At 56.9% G+C, this 19,327-nt stretch overlaps 1 long non-coding RNA gene across 1 annotated transcript in view; it reads right to left on the bottom strand.

Annotated features, from left to right (window-relative positions):
- Positions 1–6,124, bottom strand: part of LOC142604345 (uncharacterized) — a 57,622-nt gene extending 51,498 nt beyond the window's left edge. Inside the window, exon 1 of the long non-coding RNA XR_012838212.1 lies at positions 5,789–6,124. This is a non-coding gene — a long non-coding RNA (uncharacterized LOC142604345). The remainder of the gene's footprint in view (positions 1–5,788) is intronic.
- Positions 6,125–19,327: the final 13,203 nt, after the last annotated feature.

The following is a 19,327-nucleotide window of genomic DNA, read 5'->3' as shown; positions in this document are numbered from 1 at the left end:
GACCCTCTTCAGAGGAGAATGGGGGCTTGTTGGGAGGGGGCGGGAGGGGGCCTCCGAAGAGCGCCTATGCAGCCCTCATAGAAGGGTCTCTGTCCAGGGCTCACAATAGAGCGAATTCTTAAAGATACCGGGAGCTGAAAGGAAGGAAGGAACTTTCCTCCTTTTAAAAAGGATTTTCAGGAACAATTGAAGAAGCTATAAAAAGGGGATCATTATTTCCCATCCAGTCTGCCGGGCTGGGAAGCCCTCCCTCCCCCTCCCAAGTCCTCGGCTGGGAAGATCTGACATATACCATTCGGACAAACACAAGAGGTAGGATGACGGTCACCATCCCATTTCCTTTTGCCAAGGGAGCTGCCCAGACCCTGCGAGCAGATGTCCTCCTCCCTCCCACAGACAGGTACCCGCTACATGAGCCACCTTCTCCTCCCCAGGACGAGCTGCTCTGCTGCCTCCAAGCCCTCCTGCCTCAGAAGCAATAAGCTGCAGAACAGGGAATCTCCCGGGAACCACATTTGAGTCAAGTGTCCGCTGATGGACCAGGATGCCACCGTCCCTCCAGCAATACAGGAGCAAGTGCATGCAGCCACATGCCCCCGGGGATGCAAACCTGCAGGATACTCTGCAGAGACAGGACGGCACTTCCACGGCCGACACACAGCCTGCCCACCGCTCACACGGACCGAGACCTGCCAGCCAGCTCTAGGTGAGCGGCTCCTCCCTAACTTCCTAACGGAGACTCTTCTGCAGACACTCTCAGCTTTACACAGCCCAGAAAGAGGAGCCAGAGCCACAGCTGGTGAGCTTCAGCTCCAGGTTAGCACCAACAGATCCCAACCACTCTCAGAGTGACTTGTTTCAGCATTTGCGGCATCCGCAGCAGCAACCACAGCCCAGATGCTGACATCTTCCCACCCCCAAACTGAGCCCTGCTTGCACCCCAGAGGTGTGCAACATCTCAGCAGGACCTCACCCCACCAGGCTCCCTGATTTCCTTCTCACCTCCAACTTGTGAGGAGATGCTGGAACCACATGTGCAAATATCAAGCCCATAGCAGACCTCCCTGGCCATGAAGGAAGAGGGCCGCTCGAGCTCACGTACAACCTCACCCCAGCAGACAAGGGGACCTGTTCTCCCCAGGCTTTCCTCAAAGGCTGCTTTTCAGAGGTGGCAGCACTCAGCTCACAGATTCTGCTCAGAGGCTCCCAACAATCACCAAGCAGGACCCTCTTGTCTTAGAAAGACAGAAAAGTTCCTGTCAGCTTGAATTCATCAAGTTTACTTCCAAGTTCATTGCATCAGAGATAGGCACTTGGCCATCCAGCTGCAGAACAAGTCAGACTGCCTCTTGGTGTCACTGGCACCCCAGGTCCCAGGTGCTGCCAGCAGATTCCTGTCCCTCCAGCAGCCGTACACCCTACGTGGACATGTGCCAGTCCTAGTGCTGAGCTTATCTGCAGAACACGAAGATGGGCAGAGAATGCCACCTGCCAAAGAAACACCACGATCATTCAACCCACAGATCCTAAAGGGACCTTCTCTGCATTTCCTGGCTACCAGCATGAGCCCACACACCAGAAATGCGTTCCCTCACACCAACTTAGGAAAAAACTTCCAAAATTCAGAAGCCATTCCTGAAACACACTGACCTGAACCTGCAGTTTAAGGACCACCAGCAGGAGCTGAGGGGAACTCAAGTGACAGCAGTGAAGCCCCCGTCCATCCCAGACTGGAGAGGATGTGACACCGAGGTCCCAAAGCATCCTGCCTTCACCTGACCCGGTACAGGACACGTTCAAACAATCCACAGCACCACTTCACAGCCAGTCCAAAGCTCCCGTACAGTACCATGCAAAAGCCTTTTAACGCTCGTGACCAAGTCGTGTTCTTTGAGAGGTTCAAGGTCATCTTTGAGCTTTACTGAGAACAGCCATTGCAGTTTTACTCCTTTGCAAGACTACGGGTAATTTTGCTGTAGCCATACCAGACAGACGACAGCTCTGATCCTCTCCCAGGGAGAAAAGGCAAGAAAACAGCCCTGGAGGAAGAAGCATTAAAAAGAGCCTGACTAGATAATGTTTGCTCCTGATACAAAACCCATTCTGGGCTTGCTTTTTTTTTTTTTCCAGGAAAGCTGTACAACCACCCAAGGATCAAACACATTTATTTAAAGGCTTAGGTTTTAGCCCTCGAAAAACATCTGTGGCTTGGCAGAAAAAGCCAGCCAATTGAAGGAAAAATGTTACCTTCTTCGGCATGGGTGCAGCACAACCCTGGGGCCAAGGTCTTCACACCTCATCAGCCCTGTTTGGAAGAAGACACACTTACAGACCAACTAGAAGTGAGAATAACCTCCCTAACCACATTCATTCCAGTTTTCCTCTTGGGTGCTGGTCCAGGAAAATGCTGCCTGCAATTCAGATGCTGCCACAGGGGGGAAAAACCCAAAACGAAGAAAGGCGGAAACTTTGAGGCTCTGAAACCAGGCTGCAGAGCAGGACACGAAGCCACACTGAACATGGGCTCCGTCTCCAGGGACTAATAAGGCAACGCACTGCAAACCCTAATCCTGCGTTAAGAGCTTTCATCAAAAAGGAACAGTATTTATTAGGGAGTTATAGGAGGTAATAAAAGTGTTTTCATGCAGTGTTTATACTAACGTGGGGGACTTTATGCTAGCATTTGCCCCTTAATTTTTGTTTTAAGTACATCTTTCTGATGAAATAAGCCACTCTGAACAAGGCTGCCCTTTGTAATGCAGTTATAGCTTTCTGGCCGGCCTCGGTAGCTGGCAAAACACTGTGCTTTTCTTGCCCTCTCTTTTGTTGCTTTGCTTTTCTGTTCAAAGTTCAAACAAACAAAAAAACCCCCCAGCAAGTTGCATTGTGCTCCTGGCATTATCCCCCCATTGTCTGGGGCTCAAAGAGCCAGAGGGAGGGGGAGCGGGTGTGGCCCAAGACATTTGATCTCCTAAAATTTAAGACACTCTGATCATTTCTCATACAGAAGAACCCCCAGATAGAAGAGCCTGAGTCCAAAACAGTCCAGATCTGGGCCGGTCACTACTGAAAAACACCCATGACCAAGGAGAAGTGATGCTACTATATCAGATATATTTAAAACCAAGGACAAGAGGAATGCACACCAAAATCCAGCCCTCAGAAGAGCCAGGTCACAGCCCAGGGCTTCCAGGTTTCACAGCTGTGCTTTGCTGCAGACAGAAGCATTTGCTTAGGAAAGAGTCAGGTCCCAGGTCCCAACATCCCTCCCCTACGTCCTGCCTGCTCTGCAACCTGCAACAGAGCCCCAAGTCAGGCAAGTGTAGATGAAATAGCACCTGAGTCTGGTTTAGAGGCTACTGAAACCCCCATAATATGTAGTTTAATTTCTAGCTGGGTCTCAAACATGTCATGATGTCCACTGCAAATCCACTGCGACCACCAATTCCCCCAGCTTGTTTTAGGGCATCCCTCCTCTTCCAGCGCAGAAAGGGTGAACCTGCCTTCCCCAGGTCAGAGCTCCAGCACGGCCCCGGCAGAGCTCTCTGCCAGGGTCCTTTGCCAGCACCAGCCCCAATCCAATGCCTCCGTACCGCGTCCTGACAAAGTCCAGTAGATTTGGGGTTGAGACCATTCGGGTTGTTTCCCCCGTGGCTCTTGTAGCCCGGTTGCTGCAGGCAGGAGGATCCGTTCTGGACTTTGCTGGCACTGATGTTCCGGCGCAGCGGAGGTGGCTGGGCAGGGACACACGCTGCTGCTCCCAGCCTGTGGGGCAGGAGAAGCACCCGCAGCACCAGCATCTCCGGCCACAGTAACCAAATCTGCCAGAGCACAGCACCTGAGCCCTGCAGAGAAACACGCCGGTGACTGCTGCCCACCGCAGCCAGCGTCTCACCCTGCTTCGGGCTTCCCCACGCTCCACAGTGGGTTTCTGCCATGCAAATGCAGATCAAACTCCCACAGCACAGCCGTCCTACCCCGCAGCTCGGGAGACACCACGAAGGGAACGCTCCTGGCCGTAAGAGTGAGGTTACTTCCTCCTGCCAGTGCAAGAAATGGATTGTATTCCTCTTCACATATGCTGTGCTTGCGAAGCACCTTCACGCTTGAGTTACAGACCTTCTTCCCGTCAGAAAGCTCTACATCCCCACTGTCAGAGGGGCTGCAGAGAGGGACCCCGCTGCCATTCGACAGCGCCCCACAAAAGGTTATCACCAACACAGAGCTTGAGGGGTGCCGCATCTCAGACTAGCTTTCATTTGAGACACCTGCACATGGAAAGCAACCAGTAAATAAGCAGCTTTCTATGAAGAGCAAGTCCAAGCAATTCTGGCTCTTTTTGCAGCAAAGCCTTTGAGAAAGGCGAGCACAAACATATTGCAGCACCATTCTGCCCCATGATGTCTCCCCATTAGTGGGTTCAAACTCACCACACATGTTTGGTCTCACACCTGTGGGAAGGATTGAGATTAACTGGGGAGACCTGGAAAGATTTTTCCACCCATCCCTAATTTTACAGGGAAACGAGAAAGCTCATGTCCTGAAAATACCACCTGCCTGACAGTAGAGAAGAAAAGCATCCTTGTGTACACGGCTCCAGCCTCCAAGCTGGAATCTCCCCTTCACAATGCCAGGAAAACCGAGATGCAGCTTCTTCCCAAGGCCTGAGTCACTGCACACCAGTCCTCTCCCCCCACTTTCATCCCACCAGCTGTGACCATGATTATAAAAAGATGTCTCAATTAGCAAGAGAGCTGAGCAATTCCTCTAGTCTCAAAACCCTTCAGAGGAAACACATTCCAAGCCAGCAAAGAGCAACAACTAACAATGTCTGGGCAATAAAAGCTTCTCTTGTTTACATCAAAGTAACCTCAAACATCCTTTCTCCAAACAAGCATCCCTCGCCCTCCGTACGGATCAGCAGGCTCACACGCTGGAAGGGCTGGTGTTCTCCTCAACGCGCTGGGTCCCTCAGAGCAGACAGCCCTAATTTTCATGTGTGTTATTGGTTGCAGGTCTAGACTGGTGTGGTCTTTTTGTTGTAGCGAGCAAAATAAGGGAGTCATTCATATTTTTCCAGAATTCACACAAAGTGCTCTTGTGCATCACAGATACCTTGCATCACCAATCCCGATCAAGTGTTCCTCACTGCCGGGCTCATGCCAGACAGCACCTAATGCTGGGGAGACCCCTCAAATGTTGGGGAGACCCCTCAGCCCCCAGCAGAGCAGGGGGGGGCTGCCGGCTCCCCAAGGCCATAGCGCACCCATCACCTCGGCCAGGCACCTGCCCGGCGCACACCACGCTCCCTCGGTCGCACCGAGCCCTTGCGAGCCTTTCAAACAAGGTTTTCCCACAGGAGGGGAAGGGAAAAATCATGTCGTGTCCTCTCCCCACTTCCCCCCCCCCAAAAAAAAACCAACAAAACCGAAGAAAAATAACGTCCACAGGGTTTTTCTTAGAGAGAAGAGGAATCCTTCCCTCTCTTGGCTAGCCGGGACCGGGCGCTCGCCCTCCGGACAAGGAGCATCCCCAGGCCGGAGCCCCTCGCCCCGGGGGGGGCGGCCCGGACCCGGCGGGACACAAAGGCGGACGGTACGGGCACAGAGCCGGCACGGGGCTGGGGGGGCTCCCCCCTAACCCCCTACCCCACCCCGGGGGCCGCACCGAGTAACGGGACCGCGGCAGGACCAAGGCACGGCGGGGGTGCCCCGGCCGGGCTGCGGACCCCGAGCCCCCGTACCCCCTTCTCCCCCCCCACCCCCCCCGGGCCGAGCAGGGCACCTACCTCCGACGGGCCGCGCCGCTGCTGCCGCCTCCGCGCCGCTCCCCCCCCGCATCCCCACGCTGCTCCTGCCAGCGCCGAAACGCTCCCGGGGCTCGGGGAGCGGCATCCTCCTCCTCCTCCTCCTCCTCCTCCTCGTCCATATCCACATCCCCCTCCGGGGGTCCGGGCACGGCCCCGCTCCTGCGGAGAAGCCCCCCCGCCAGCGGGGATGTCCGCGGGGCTGCCGGTGCAGGAGCCGGCCCGGGGCGTGCAGGTGGCCGGGGGGGTGGGTTTGGGGGGCTGGGGGGGGTTTGAGGGGCCGGGCCCGGCGCCGCTGCAGCCAGGGATGCTCCGACTGGGGCGGCCGGGCCATTCCCCCCTTATATAGCCCCGCTCCGGCGGGCGGGCGGGCGGCGCGGCTTCACGGGACTTGTAGTTCCTCCCCCCCGGGTCGGGAGCCGCCTCCCTCCGTCCTTCCGTCCCTCCCCCCGTCTGTCCGGCCCGGCCCGCCGCGGGGAGGGCACGGCGCGGCGGTGGGGGAGGCCCCGGGGCGGTGGCAGGGTCGGGGCAGGTTTTGCTTCTCGCCGGGTCCCCGCTGCTCTCCGCGATCTCCCCGGGCTGGGGAAAGCCGGTGGTTTCGCCTGGAAAAGCTCCGCAGATCACGGGACTCCAGGAGTCGCGTCCCGCCGCGGCACGGCAAACCGGGCCTGACGCCAAACCGGCCGGGTGCGGAATCTGTCCCGTAAACTGCTGAGTAAATGAGTAACCCCACCAAATACTTAGCGCTAAGACCGATTACTTCAATTGTCCCAGGTATTGGTTATTGTTTAGTTTAATTATTGTCCCAATTATTAATTTAACTTAATTATTAACCCATCTGTGGAATGAATGAGCAATTAACTGTGCTGTTGAGTTAGGGGCTAATTTAAGGCCCGTTCTTGCAAGCACACTCCGTCCAGGCAAAGTCACCATCGCGGGATGGGGCCTTGTCCCACGCGTTTCCCTGCGGCTCTGTGAGCCCCGCGTGCTTTTGACTCGGTCCAGGGGTTCGTACGGCGCGGGGAAATGCCCCAAAGGAGACACCAGCCCCAAGGCACGGCCCCTCTGCCAGACGGACCACCGAATTTTGGGCAGGGAAGAGGGTGGAGGGTGCAGAAGGTGCTGGCCGGGGGGGGGGGGACGATCCTGTGCGCCCCTCAGCTGGCCGGGCACTGGGCTCGGCTCTGGGCGGGCAATATCCCACCCCATCAGCTGCGCAGGAGCAGGGACCTGGACCCAGCATCTTCCCACCTGCGTCGAGTCAGGATTTATCCTCACGTGCTTGGGAGAGCTGCCGAAGTGAAACCGCAGACGTTTTCTAGGACAAGTGAGCAAGGGGGGCTGGGGGAGAAAGAGGGAGAGCGAAGGGGAAGGAAAAAAAAAACCCTCCTGGCAGGTTTTCAGGGCCCAAAGCCGGAGTGGAAATGCTTCCCTTCCCTTAATTGCTTCGAGACCAGATGAATTTCTTGAAGAAACCGCAACTGAAATGCTGCACAAATCACATTGTTGTGCTTGTGTTGGCTGCCTTCTTAAGGAGGTAAAAGGTCATCGTTTATGGTATATTAAAAAGAAAAAAAAAATATTTTAGCACTGCAGAGGAGGGGGTTGTGTTGCTTTTTTCATACCCACGTTCTGGAAATTAAAACCTGTTTGGCAAGCGCCAGAGCGTGACTCGCAGCGAAGAGCAGAGCTGGGAAAATGCACCGATGCGGGGCTCTGCCGCAGCCCCCGCGTGTCCCCCCGAGCCACCCTGTCCCGTCCCCGTCCCTCGGCTGGCGGGACGATGCCCGTGTGGAGCAGCGGGGCTCCGGGCCCTGCTCCCCTGGGGTTCTGCCCGTGCCAGCCTGGCGCTGCGCCTCTGCAAGTCTCTGCAGCTTCAGGGCCCGGGAAGGTGCAGCGCTGTCTGTCTGACGATCCTCCACTGTTGGGAAGTGGTAGGAAAGTCCTGATTCCGGCCTCCGAGAGCTCCGCTGCTTTTATTCAAGCACAGAAATTTGGCTGCTCTCTTTTTCTCCCTTTTCTTGCCGGTCAGTAAAACGATGGAGCTTATTTTCCTCTGGCTGGCTGCGTGTGTGCAGACGCTCGCTGCTCTGGCTCTGAGTCACCGGCGGAGAAGAGCTGCCTGCTCCTCTCCCTCCGCTCCGGAGCCCCGCTTGGCTCCTGCTTCCCTTCGCTTTTAGGAAACCTTCACCCGTAAGAGGTTGCACCTTCCCAAACGTGGCAGGACTTGAACCAGCAAACGAGAAACACAAGCAGGCAGCCTGCCCTGGGCACCAGGTGAGAAACCTCAGGAGCGGCTAACGAGGGTGGAAAATAATAGCACCAGCGCCAGAAATGGCAGATGCTAGTTTGGTATTTATAGCAGGGAGGGAGGTGCTGGATGTGCCGGGGTCCAGGCACGCTGTTCCTCACCTGGCTCAGCCAGGAACTCCCCCGAAAGCAGCTCGGACCATAAACCCAGGGCTGGGTTGCAGACAGACAGCCGCACGGATGCAGAACTGGCCCCTGCTCTGCAGCAGAAACCCCTTGCGCTGGGTGGGAGAGGAGCACTGGGCCTCCTGATGCTCGTGGGCAGGATGAGACCCAAAGCTCGCCGGAGTCAATGGAAAGGCTCTTGCTGACCCAGCAAGACCTGAACTGGGTCCCTGGAGGGCTCCTGTCGGCTGGGCGCAGGCTGGAAGCACAGCGCTGTGTGGTTGGATGGCCTGGGATTTCAGAAAGCAAATTACCACTTTTGTAACTTAATTAGCGAGCTTTGCTCCCTTTTCTAGCGGCGTTTCCTTCAGAGCCACGCGCCCACAGGACACAGTTCTGTTAGACATCCTCACCCAAAGCGACTCGCAGCGCTGTAAGGCTCTGCCACGGCTCCACCGGCGTTTGCCTGCAACGTCCGACCGGTAAAAAGAACCACGCAACGTACCCAGGTGCCGGCGAGGTACCTCTGCTCTGCACAGAGACCCCCAGCCAGCCTCCGAGAACGGTCTGAGGAAGGACTTGGGCCGGAAAGGCGAGGTACTCGTTCACAGCAAAGCTTGGCATGGATTTACGGGATGCTCCCAGCCCTGGTTTTGCAAGAACATGACGTGATGCTAAAAGGTTTTGGAAGATGCTGAACTCTGCCGTATCGGTGCCAGGTGAGGCAGCAGGCGAGCAGGCGCGGGACAGGCGGCCGTGAACACACCGGCACGGCCTTGCGTGACTACAGCCGGCTGGAAACACAAAGACATTGTTTTTAAGTGATAGCCGCCCCCCCCTTCCCTGGCTCCTTGCGAGAGGACAGCATTCCTGTCTCGCATTCCTCAGCCACTGCTGAGATGGGGAGGGGAGACCTGAGCCAGAGGAAGAAACCACAAAGTTTTAATTAGGAAAGTGGCCCGTGTGCTTGTGTGATGGTGGTGGGTGGTGCGGGCAGGGAAGGAGAGCAGAATTGCCCATAAAGCGAGATAAAGTGCACGCGGATCAGGTAATGAGGATAATTACACAAGAGCCGGTGGACGTAAGAATGTCAACCAGATGTTTCCAAGTCACGGAAAAGCAGTGGTTTCCCAGCAGATCCACTTAGAGCAGCTGAAAGCATCCTTTATCCCGTGAGGGCAGGAACTCGGGGCACTCCTTGGCCGGGAGGACGGCGCAGTTTGGTCCAAGGGCTGCCGAACACGGGGCAAAACTGCCCACGGGCGCTGGCAAGGCTGCCTCTGAGTTGCTTTGTGAAAGGTTTTAAGCAGAGGAAATCCTCAGCACAACAGCGAATGGAAAGGGAAGAGGGTTTCTCTGGAGAGGCAAGTTCTGCGCCTTGCTGCGGGGCTGGCTTTGGGGTCGGGGTCCCTGCAGCGCAGCTACGCTGCCCCACGGGGCTGAAATACCACCGGGAGGACGGCCGGGCACCGGTTCTTCTCCAGCTTGAAAATACCCTCAGGGTACCGAATTGCCAGGGTTTGGCAGGGAGAAAGAACTGGGCTGCTGACTCCTCCAGACAAACAGGGAAAGCACCACGAGGCGAGCGGAGCCCGTCTGCCCTAACCTGCAGCTGCACCGGCCCGTTGTGGGAGAGCGGAGCCCAAAAAACTGCTTATTCTTGTAAAAGTTTTGTTAGTACAAACACCTTCTCGGTAGCACGGTTGGGTTCACAGCCCGAGCTCGTGTTACTTTTACCACGCCAGTTTGTGAATGGCACATCTACAAAGTTCACCATGGACTTTGCTGTAGAGTTTTACAAAAAAAAAACCCAAACCAACCAACCAAGAAAGAAAGCATTTGGTGGTGGGCACCGGCACTGGCGAAATAAAGGAGAAAGAGATTCGGGAAGGGTGAGCTGGGAATGAGTTCTCACAGGACGGCTGTTCCCAGGGCCTGGCCAGCACCGCAACCTCTGAAAGTCCTCTGACCTTCAAATACCCTCCCAAAACCAGTTAAATGTATATAAATATATTGAAATAGGGAAACAAAAAGCTTTTTATTTCATGTGCTGAGAGCGCCAAGTGTCTGCAAGAGCCCATAAAGAACCCTTGCTCCAGGGAACGGGGAGCTGCGTTTCAGGTAAAACACAAACAACCTGAATCTTTACCCAAAACTTGAACCAATCCCAAAGTTGAAAAAACAAAGCAAAACAAAACCCGAGGTTTTGTAAAAGAGGAGGAAAAGTGTGGTTACGTGTTTTCAGTTTTCTCCCCGGTTCTGGGTCGCAGCCTGGATCGGCTCCGGCTGCGAGAGCGGTGGGAAACCTGCCCCGAGGGAGCTGGGGCAAAGCCGGCCCCGAGAGCGGGCGAGGGGCCGCAGGGAGCGGCGAGGGAAGGACGGCCGCACCTCGGGAATCGCTCCTTTCCCCTCCGGGCTGCTGACGGCGTGAGCATGCTTTGCTTGGGCTGAGGTCTGTGAGGTGCAAAGCCACGCGGAGCGATGCGGGAGGTGCTGTGCACGGGGTGGTTTGCCCCAGGCAAGTGTAGAGCAGGAACGCTTGAAGGATCTCGCTACCGTCACCGGTCCCGACACGGGATGGCTGGGTGATGGGGGCTGGCCACGCGATGGACAGGAGGTGCAGGGCCAGGCTGTGCCGTCCTGCACCCCACGGCATGCCGGTCACCGGGGATGCCCAGGACCCCAGGGCAAGAGGGAGAGCACAGCACTGAGCTGCAGAGCCATGATGTCCCCGTCCGGCTTCAGGGAGCGGGAGCAGGGACCGCGACGCTCCCTGGCACGCAGCAATCACACACCAGGCTCTGCGAGGTGCACGGCTGGCCACGAGAAACTCGGAGGTTGATGTGAACCAAAGGATTACGGAGCTACAGGGAGAGGGAGAGACATTTCAAGACAACCAGGAGCAATTTGGTACCCTGCTCCCGCGACTGTCTGCCTGCTCACAACACCCCACGCACCCTCCACAAGCTTCCTTGCACACTAGGAAGGAAAAAACCACTGCAAGTGTGAGAAAAGGCACGTCCGTCACCTGTTTGCATAGTGACAATAGCAAAGCAAGGAAGAGAGGTTTAAATGCCATTGCCAAGGTCACGCAGGAGATCTGGGGCACAGGACGCTCACCCGGTGTGCTCCCCTCCACGCTACGCAGCACTCCATCTCCTACCTGGCCCGTGCTGCAACAGCCGGGCATCCTAGGGAAGACAAAACAGCCTTTAACCCTGACGGCAAATATCTGATAAAAACCCCCAAAAGTCTCCAGGTAACAAAAGCAAAGGATGGGAACAGGTAAAATTATGAACCGTAAGAGCAAAATCTGCTCTGCACTGGGATCGGGACAAAGAAAATCCAAACTCATGTGACGCTAACCCCATGCCAGTGTATATACAGGCTGTGTGGTTTATACTTAAGTTACTTAAAAAGACCTTTAAAGCCAAAACGCTCTTAAAAAGTACATTGTGTGCTCCGTCGTGAAGATAAATTCATTTAAACTTGAAAAGGTGACTCATCTAACATCTATTATATAAAGGAATAAAAACACACACACACGCAGCGAGATTTTCAAGGAGTCCAGTGATTTAATGTCTCTTTCTTTCTCTCCCCACACTTCTTGCCTCCTGCACAAGGATCTATTGAGAAGCTGCAGAACAAACGTTCCCTTATGCAGCTCCAAAAAAGTCTCCGTCAGTTTGTCTGAGACAGCTGCCTCCAAGCACACTATGGTTACTCATTAACCGGGTCTCCCAGGGCAGGGGAAGAAGGAGTAAACTTAATAGACCCTAAACCAGAGGCAAAAAAAAAAAAAAAAAAAAAATTAAAAGAAAATAAATACATCAGGTGTCCTGGAAAATAAAGTGGAAAAAACAGGTGGCACCGTGAGCACCTCCGAGGCAGAGGGTCCGGCCGCGATGGGCAGCCAGCGACCGGAGCAGAAGGGGACAATGACACGGAGGGTAAAACCTATGGGGACAAAAGAGTAAGATTATTAAAGGGAAAGAGAAGAAAGAGATGGGACAGAGAGGCACTTGTGCTCCGTGGTGCTTTATATGCTCAGGGTGCCGGGGGAGGATTACTTCATTGCGGCGAAGTTGCCTGGCTCTGCTCCCCAACGGAGGGATTCCTTCCCTCCCCCCTTGCACGTTTTGCATGCGAATGAGGGGCTGCTTTGCCCGGGGAGCGCTTTCCAGTGGGTCAGTCCACTCCCGAGGCCTCTCAGCTGCCAGGAGAGCCTGCGGCCCACTCCGTTGTCCCACGGCGAAGCGTCCCGTCTGGCAGGCGAGAAGGACGGGCAGCTCTCCTCCTGCCTCCCAGCACACGCGCACGCCTGGGTTTCCACCTCCGCCATCGCGGAGCGATTGCTGCTTCTCACGCTGGATCTCACAGACGAGATGCCTCATCCAGCCGAAGGCTGGGTCGGATGCTGCCCTGTCCACACGCGACCAGACGCTCCCCTGGCCATCGCCACCTCCTTCGCCTGCTCCCTCCACCGTAACCCTTTGCCGAAAATGCTTCCCCAGGGCACGGGGGGACCCGCAGCCCCGCGCTGGCTGCACCTTGCACCTTCATTTCTCACAGCCCACCCCCGGCCACGAGCTTTGGGGAGGAACACAGCACGGCTCCCCGTCCCAGAAACACGCGCTCACCCGCGTGGCAGCTCCATGGCAAGGCAGGGGGTCGCTGCCTGCTGGGAGCCAGCGTGTCCCCCAACGCCTGGGGACGCTGGGCAGCATCGCCTGCCCTCCTCCGCCGCGGTGGGACGCGGTGGGACCAGCCCTGCCTGCCCACGGGAGCGGGGAACGGCTGGTGCCGGCCTGACGTGTCCGCGAGATCCTGACGGAGAGCAATAATTATAGTTGCAATAAAATGCTGAATATAGCTGAGAACAACGGCAGTAAATCAGCCCTGCCTGTCATTCAGAGCCTGGTCCACGGAGCCTCAGCCACCGCCAGAATTAATTCTCCGATTTCTATTTGCCCAGCACACTCTCCCCGGAGATAAGGGGGGGGGCAAGGGACTGTAATTATCTCCCTGCCTTTTGTCATGTGCTTTTTTTGAAACAATTAAGGGATTGCAGTCAAAGGAATGGGGTGGGGATAGAGCAGAGCCAGGCAACCGCTCTCCTGCAGGACCGCAGCCCTTAGGACTTTGCAGGATCCATCCGGAGCTGACAGCGGGGGCCTGGGGCCACCTTCTCCGGGGGGAGCCCAGCACCTCCGGCACTGCGGCAGCACGAGCAGCCGGATGTCCGGGGCTGCGCCAGAGCCCCTGGGAACAGCCCAGACCTGCAGCCCGCTGTCCCCAGGGCCAACAAAATCCCCGGCACGAGCCCTTCCAGCTCTCCTCCCGGGACACCCTTGCAGCACGTGCTGCTCTTGCTGAGGCAGCATCTCCCATCCCATTTCCACTTCCCACAAGCCGGGGCCACGGGTGGGAAGCAGCTATTCCTCCCTGTGGCCCTACCTGTAGGCACCTTCCGACGGAGCCATCAGGGGCTGATCCGCTGCAGACACCCCCTGCAAAAGGGATCCGCAAACGGGATCAGCCCCTGCAGCCGCTCCTGCCGAGCTCATCTCCGGCAAAGCCGCGCTGGCCCGGCTCCGCACGCGGCACCCCATCCGCTGCACCCCGAACGAGGGCAGCACGAACCGTGACTCCGAGTCACCTACGGTGCGTCGGGTATTATCTGCTCTCTCGAGGGCTGGGAGCTGCCGGCAGCTGCCTGTGAAAGGGAAGGCAAAGGCTGGAAGGCAGCTCTCTCCCCATCCAGGTCAGCTGGTGCTTCAGTGAAACAGGTACTTTATGATTAGGTTTTTTTGTGAAATGTTAAACATCTGGAGCTCAGCGGTACAAGGCAGCCTTTGTGCAGCTGGTAAATTATCTGCAATAAAACAGCACTTGTTTCGGAGAGCTTCAAGGAGAGGGGGAGGGAAAAAAAAAAAAAGACGAGAGAGAAGCCACCCCCACCGGAGGAGGAACCTCAGACTTCTTCTCGGGTCTCACCAGCATTTTCCACCCCGTGCAGGGTGGTTCGCTGCATTGACCGCAGCCCGAGGCCCTGCAGAGACCCCCCTGTGTTGACCTTTGCAAATAGGGTCTCTCGGCCTGGCCCAAGCAGAGGAGCTAGGCAGCCCTGTGCAGCTGGTCCTGGCCATATTAAATAATTGTGATTAAATATTCCGCATTTGGCTCCGGAAGGGACGTCGTCCCCTCCCAGCTCGCAGCTTTGCAGCAGAAGGTGGGGGTTTCCCCACTGGTATTTTCAGATTTCTTGATTTGAGAAGCACTGATCAAACAATAACTGAAAGGGACCCGAAAGGTCGATGTCCTTAAGAAACGATTGCCCAGCCCGCGCCACACGGCCAGCGCCGAGCACACGGGGCTCGGGGAGCTGGAGCCGGGGGGTCCCCGTGCCCGGCAGAGGCTCCTGCTCCCTCCCGCAGCTCCCAAGGCGCAGCATCCCGCTCCCGCTCGCCAAGGGAGATTGCGGTGCTCCACCTTATCAGCTTGTCGTCTTGTCTGAGCACAGCGTGTGTCTAACGCTGCAAATCAAGAGGCAGCTGAGTTTGGGAATTTTGCATCTTTCCTTGGATGCAGGGCAAGGCAGCGCCGTCTCCTTCTGGAGTTACGAGAGGTGAAGCTACACCACGCTGGTGGTTTGGCGTGGAGGTGGACTCTCAGCTCACCTTTGCACAAAGCAGATGGGAAAAAGATTTGCACAAGGGAAAAAAAATAAATCCCTTTTGCCCATGGGCGTCTTCTGAGCCTCTGGAGGCAGCAAGAGCGAGGAGCGGCCTCAGAGGGAACGAAAGCCCTCGGGGGATTTGCGCCAAGGTCCCTGTAAGGCAAGGAAGCACACGTGGGAGGGCCGGGGGGGGTGTCCTCGGGGGTCCCTGCCTCTGCCCCATCCCTGAGCCCAGGGACAGCACAGCACCTCTCCGGGGCGCAGCATCACTTCAGGCATCCCAGCCCGGGCTCCCGGTGCCGGCGTGGCCGAGTCCCCGAGCGTCCCACGAAGCCAAACCAGGCTGGAGCTGCTGCCGGGGGAACCTGGCGGGAGGAAAAAATCCCCCAAAGTCTCTTTGTCTCCTTTCCACCCACCGGTGCTGCCTTCACACAGCAATTACCGAGGCCTCGGGGGCTTTCACACCCAGTCACCTGGGCCTCCTTGTTCTAAACAACTTAATTTGTTTAATGACTTGGGAGGCCCCGGGGCCCCCTTGGTGTCTGGATGTGTTTCCCTGCTCTCCAAAAGGTTTTTCTCCGGTGCTGGCAGCCACCACCCAGAGCTGGAGGGCACCGGAGGGCTCTTCTGAAACCTGCACCAAGAGAAGTTTTAAGACATCTCCCCCAAATTCCCGGGGGTCTCTGACCTCCAGGGACACGCCAGCGACTCCGGGTTCAGGGAAAAGCACCCCCAAACCCCCCCGAGGGTTTGTTCATCCACCGGCAGAGCCAAGCCACTCGGTAGGGACGGAGGCAGAGCGGCTCGGGGACAAATTATGGCCTGGAAAGGGGGAAACAAAGCACGGGGTGGGGGGGAGATGCTGCTTGGTGCTCCAGGCTCACGCCTGCCCCTGCTGCCAGCCCAGACTGAACCCCAGGTCGGGAGAAATTGGGATGCTCCAGCCCTCGCTGTCACTGTAAGCTTGGGAAATAAAAAGGGCTGGGGATGCCGAAGCCTTTTGCCCACCCCCTGCGGAGCCGAGCCGGGGGGAGCAGCGCTGGGGCTTGCGGCTGGCGGGGATGGGGGTCCCGGCGGAGGTGGGGGTCCCCGGGGGGAAGCGCGGGGTGGGGGGAGTCCCGCACCCCGGCCGTTACCAGCACCTCCCTCCATTGTTTCCCAACCGGCGTTTTTCCCTATGACCTAATCTTCCCTTGGCTCTCGCTGGTAATTTTATGGCAGGGAAATTATTTTGCAGTAAAAGGAAAGCAAATCCAGGCCATTCTCTTCCCTCCTGTTTTCATATGGGGTTTGGAGCGGCGGTTTTGTTTTCTGCTTCAGGCACAGCAGAAGGATTGCAGGAGATGAGATGGGGAGGGCGCGTGTGTCGGGTCTGTAATGCTTTTGTGGTTCCTGTAAGAACACGAGAAGACAACAGCAAGAGAGAGATTTAAACAATTTCCCCATGCAAACCAGCTCTGGACACAAAAGCTTTTTAGTTATCGTCAGCATTTTGTAAGATTATATTAAAATAAACCTTCAGGCTCACTTTCCTGCTCTTGAGAACCCCCTTGTAGGATTATATGGCACAGAAACATCCCAGAAATCTCAACCAAGGATGTACTAAGAATATTTTTTCCCTGGTCTTGCACAAACAACTGCCCTCCGCACCGTAAAAGCCTTAAAACAGGAAAAGAGGTGCTAAGATCGGAGCTGTGCAATATGCAGATCCAACAGTGTGTAATTTTCCCTCTTTTCCCATTTGGAACAACCCTCCAGACTGAAGAATTTGCAGCAGAGCCGTCGCTGGGCCGATGGCATTTCACCCTCGTGTCGCCTCTCCCACCTCCCACAACACATAAGAACCCGCGTGGAGAACGTCCCTCTGAGACCTTTCCGCAGTCACCACCTTCCTGTCCGTCCGCTGAAATGAAGGGTTTTTCAGGAGAAAGGCAACGCGGGGATCATCCGAGAGCCACGGACCCGAGGACATCGGTTTCGAGGGCTGGTTGGCCATGCAATACTAAATACACGTACTCAGAGAGCGCCCGTATTTACCTCAAAAGAGATTGGCATTAAACCTGCTCTAGAAACTCAACGATCCCGTGATAACTACCCGAGGAAAAGGGCACCCTGAGCCATAATTTCTCTTCTTCCCTCCCGTCCCCCAGCACCAGGCGTGTTCCTGCGGCTGGGGGCGGGGGGGACGCTGGGGATGAGGCAACGTGGCACGGCCAGGGCCAGAGCGATGGGCTTGGGGCACCGAGCAAGCTCCGAGCAGGAAGAGGAGCCGAACGTTTGCTCTTGAGCTCGGAGCCCGGAGCCCGTGTGTGCGCACGAGAGCGAGCGTCTCAATTTTAATTGCAGCCTCGTTGCCAAGTACAACAAAGTCCGCGTACAAAGAATAGAAGTCATTTTGTCTGAAGGTTTGAATTGCTTCTTTCCTAAGGGGAGGGGAGGGAGGTGAAATCCATTCCTTTATAAGCAATGACTCAGGTGCTACGATCTACTCTGGGCGCGCATCTTGCAAGCCCGAGTAATGTTTTGTGCCGTGTTTTGTTTGACGGCATGGGCCCTAATAATGGGATTATTGTTCGGTTGCGTGCAAAGCCTTCGCTTGGGGTTTTTTCTGTCCCCGCCCAGCCCTGCAAACCGCAGCCGCCTTCCCTTCCCCAGCACCCCGGCGCGGGCCGGCGAGCACCCAGCACCCACGGAGGGCCCACCCGCCCATTCCTGCTCCCTGACTCACGGCACCGCACACGGGCCGACGTGAGCCGCATCACACCGGCATGGGGAAAGGGGTGCTTTCCCTGCCCCGGTTGCACAACCGTAACCGCGGCCCTTCACCGCGCTCTCCCCAGCTGGGAGCGAGCCGAGCTGGGCTGGGAGAAGGAGCTGCCCCGGAGGGAAGAGCGGCAGCCGAGCAGGCGTCGTGCCGCGGTGCCAACCTCCGTGCCCGCCACGTGCCGCCCTGGCACCCGCTGGGAGCTGCAGGGAGGCAGGGAGGAAGGTGGGATTTGCCTGGAGGAAAGGGGACGGTGGTTTCTCCTTGCACAGCAGCTCTGGGCGGGATGGATCAGCCGCGTCCCCGAAGGAGGAAGCCAAACGCTTTGCCTTACACACTCAGAGCCCCAAATAATCCCCTCTCCAAAGCCCTAATCCCCCGGCAAACAGGCGTACAGCGCCGCGCAGCCGAGCTATCAGCAGCCTCTCCATCCACCACTTAGTCATAGGCACAGCCCCGCGCTCATCCCGGCAGCTCTCCGGTCTGCAGAGGAGTTTCCCCGTGGACTCCTCCAGCTTCTTCACGCCAGCCGTTAACTGCCCGATCGGGTCCGATGCCCACGGCCGTCCTGCAGGAAAGCATCTCGGCGGTTCAGCCTCTGAAGGAAAAGCACAAGAAAAGCAGCAAAACACACCCGGCGCTGCGTTACCCGGCTTTTTCGCAGCAGCTTTGCCTGGCGAAGCTCTCCAAGCACCAGCTCCGCACCTGGGGCACGCGTGCTTGCACACGCAGCGCCGAACTGCCTCCGAGCCTCACCCGCTGCCAAATGCAGCCGCCTCCGGGGCTGTGCAGAATTGGGGGATTTTCCCATTCTCAGCTAAACACTCAGGTCACCCCCCGTTCCTTAGCAGGGCTTGCAAACCCCCCAAATCATCCAGGAAAGCATCAGCGAGCAGGCCACGGACTTACACTGGGGTTGGGGTTATTTTTAAGCCCCGTCGCAAGAGCACAGACACGCATTGTTTCGAAAAAGCTCTTTACCTTTTGGGGTTGGAGGCTTTTGGATGGAGAGGAGTCGCAGTTTACATTTTCCTCCAGTCAATGCAAAAAGTTATTACCATTTTAAGATAAAGCCCAAGGATCTAAATTTAGTTTTTGCACGTGTAAGACTTTACTGGAAAAATTAGTAGAGGGAGAGAAATCACCAGCATCGATGCCACGATTTAATGTTACGCTTGTAAGGGGCTCAAAGGACATTTCTGACGGGTCCAGGGACCGTTGTGCCTCTCCGAAGGCTGGCCGCCCCTCGGCGAAAGGACGGCAGGGCAGACCCCCCCTCTGTGCTCACCATGAGCGTACATCCTCGCGTGCTGCGGGCCAGGGGTCCCTCGGACACAGGACACCTTTACCAAGGGGCTCAGCGGCCGCTGCCTGTGATGGGGGGGGACCACGGCACTGCCGGAGCCCCTGGGAGGGCAACGCCGCATCCCGGCACGCGCATCCAGGCGAGGGCTTGGGGCCAAGCACGTCCCGGTCTCCCAAAGCCCGGCTCCAACCAGAGGATAACCTCCCTCTCTTTTCCCTCCCGGGGGTCTCCATGCCGGAGCCGGCTCCTCCCCGGGCGGTGAGCGGAGCCCGTCTCCATTTCGCGGGGCTTGGCTGGGTGTTTATATTGCCTTTGCTCCCAACTCCACCTTTTCATCGACAGCTATTGTTTCCACGG

The sequence above is a fragment of the Balearica regulorum genome, chromosome 18 (assembly GCF_011004875.1).
Source record: "Balearica regulorum gibbericeps isolate bBalReg1 chromosome 18, bBalReg1.pri, whole genome shotgun sequence".
NCBI classification, from domain to species: Eukaryota; Metazoa; Chordata; class Aves; order Gruiformes; family Gruidae; genus Balearica; species Balearica regulorum.
Note: the sequence above shows the minus strand (reverse complement) of the source record. Positions and strands in the feature narration are given on the sequence as shown.